Here is a 2655-nt window from a genome sequence, read left to right on the forward strand (position 1 = left end):
TCCCTTTTAATATATACATTTTTAAAATTTTTAGCATGGTTTTCAGACAACTCGCACCGGCTCTTGACAGGGTTGTCCGGGTGATAGTAAACAGTGTCACTCGCTACCCGTGCCAATAATAAAGCTTCAAGCTTCAGCCGTACAAATGTTGGTGGTGACCTGGACTGTGGAGGCCACCGCCTCCCTGGGCTTTCAGCCGGAGTCACCAGTTAATTTAAAAAAAAAGTTCACTAAAATGACCATCTCCCGCTAAAGCGGACCATGAGGCGATGCGAAGCAACGTTTCGGCATGTCGAGCCCGCGTTTCAGAGGGGGGATGGGCGAGGGGGAGAGGGGAGTGGAGAGGAGGTGTGTGGTGGAGAGGGTGTGCGCATGCGCAGTAAGGGTGGTCACGCCGCATACCGGATTGAGCTCCGCCATTAGATGCTTCGCATCTAATAAAGCTTTAGTCCTCATTTATAATCATCATCATGTATATCTCGCATTGGTGGGCCGCTGGTTGGACAGTAGGGCTAGAGTTACTGTATATGCTAAAAGGTAGCATATACAGTAAGTCTAAGTAGGGCTACACTGAACTAGCACTGTAGTAGGGCTGTAGTAGGGCTTCGAGCAAGAACACCAATGTTTCCACGTGCGAAGCCTGCACACAGCCCACACCCATGCTATCCACACCGATGGGTGCGTGATTATTGCTTTTAAAACTAAAAGGTTTATGCTAATGAGGCGCCCAAATTACGCTATACAAAATCATTTTTCTCTAATAAATAAACTAAATATTACAGACTAAGTCATTTTACCGTCCACTAGTATGGTGCGCTAGGCCCTCGGAAGGGACAACCCGACAAAAGAAGAAACGTAACCAGCTTTGCGCAGAGGCAGTGTCGCATCCAATGAAGTTCTAACTGAGGAGCGACTATTGCTAGTTGAAAACTTTTCCCATACCCCGCCTGGACGACGTGCAATACCGTCGGCCGTGGCAATTTTTGGAAGGCCTTCACGGGCCTCGCTTTTGAATACAAAGAGAGACCTGGTCAGCCACCTACTTTGAATGCCTCTCGAAATTTGGCCGGATCGTTACGCTTTAGAGCGCAGCTCATAGGAGCCGTTCCTGCGTTGAGCGTCGTCCCTTGTTGGCCCTCGCCGTTGTAAGCGCCTGTCTCGCGCGACGCTCTTCTTCTTTTGGCGGCTGGATTGCTCTTGAATCTTCGCCGTCCAAACGGAAAGTAAAGAATAAGCAACAAAACTAGAAAATTTTAAAGGAAATAAGGTATATAAAGTAAACAGTTGTATGTAAGTGCAGTTCGCGCCGCCAAAGCAGAAAATAAAATCCAAGTGAAAAAAATAATTTAGTAAAACGAAATATCATAAAAGCTACAAGACATTCATTCTAAAAGACAGGGCGTGCAAACACGGACACAAGAAGGAAGTCACGACACCGCAAACGCCGACTAACATCTGAAAAGGCGCACAACGGCGGAAACGAAAGAAACAAAAATAAAATTTTTATTAATTTCCGGCAGATTGCTGTGCTGGGCTCCCACCTAGGAGCTAACGGAGACACCGTGTCTTCTGGCAGTTTCCTCGGTCTGCTGGATCGCCGAGAGTTGCTTGTTCAGGCCCGAACTGAGCAGCGCAATCCGCCAATGCACCCGAAGGCCTTCATTGGAGGTCGCGACCCTAGTATTGCTGATTAATGCTGGGCATGCCATAGGATGTGATCGAGCGTGGCTCTGATGTTACAATACTGGCACATATTCGTTGGGTATAATACATGATATGTGGGGCATGATGACGGGGTTCGTGTATGTTCGTGTTTATAGCTGCCGCCATTAACGGAGTGGGCCCGATTTAGCTTTGGTTGTCTCACCTTTGCATTCGGTAATGTTGAGTAATCTCACAGATTTAGTGAGCCGATTGTCCCATTCTCATACGGCCGCGGGAGAGTCCGTTCGGGGGCTCTTTCTTCTAACGCGGCCCGGAACGTGAGACCTCGAGCCACGTTGTGGGCCACTTCATTGGATTGACCTCCGGGTGACCTAGGGGCGTGTGGGCAGGGAACCAGAGTATTTGTACGCATTTTGTCTGCCTTATGAATTTTGCCTGTATTTAGGATCCGCAATGCCTCGGGGGAGATTCTGCCGATTGCGTAGTTTCGCACTGCACGAAAACTTATCTGCGCATGCTCTGGCAATAGGCGAACCTATCGATCCGGCACATGTGGGTGTCTACGTGGAAGATAACTGTTAGGGCATTTGATTTCATCTTTATGCAAGTTAATCGACGGTTGGCTCACACATGCGCTACCACTATTATCAATATGCCATCCCTCAATCATTAGGACGCGTTTCTTCATTCCTGTGCGTGTAAAAAACTGCGCATTCATCGAATTTGGCGTTCACTTACACTCTCGACAATGTATAGGTAAGAAGGTGAGCCTCCGGTTATCGATCTCTTCTCTTCCAATAATATCTGGTTATCTAAAGGGAAGCTTATCCACACCTGACAGCAGTCAGTGAATTTATTGGGGTGTTTACGAAGCAAATGTCAGTCCGCTCTTGTCTATTACTCGTCAATCTTTCTCTGCAACAGCGCGAAACCTATCTTTACGTAGCTTACTGGCTAGCCGTAAAACAACATTAACGCCGTATCTTCTTC

General features: G+C 47.6%; 1 non-coding gene across 1 annotated transcript; it reads left to right on the plus strand.

Moving 5' to 3' along the window:
- The first annotated feature begins 861 nt into the window (after positions 1-861).
- Positions 862-1002, plus strand: LOC119398077 (U4 spliceosomal RNA). Its single transcript, XR_005184754.1, has one exon. It is a non-coding gene; the product is annotated as a U4 spliceosomal RNA (small nuclear RNA).
- The last annotated feature ends 1653 nt before the right edge of the window (positions 1003-2655 follow it).

This window comes from Rhipicephalus sanguineus, chromosome 6, assembly GCF_013339695.2.
Source record: "Rhipicephalus sanguineus isolate Rsan-2018 chromosome 6, BIME_Rsan_1.4, whole genome shotgun sequence".
NCBI lineage: Eukaryota > Metazoa > Arthropoda > Arachnida > Ixodida > Ixodidae > Rhipicephalus > Rhipicephalus sanguineus.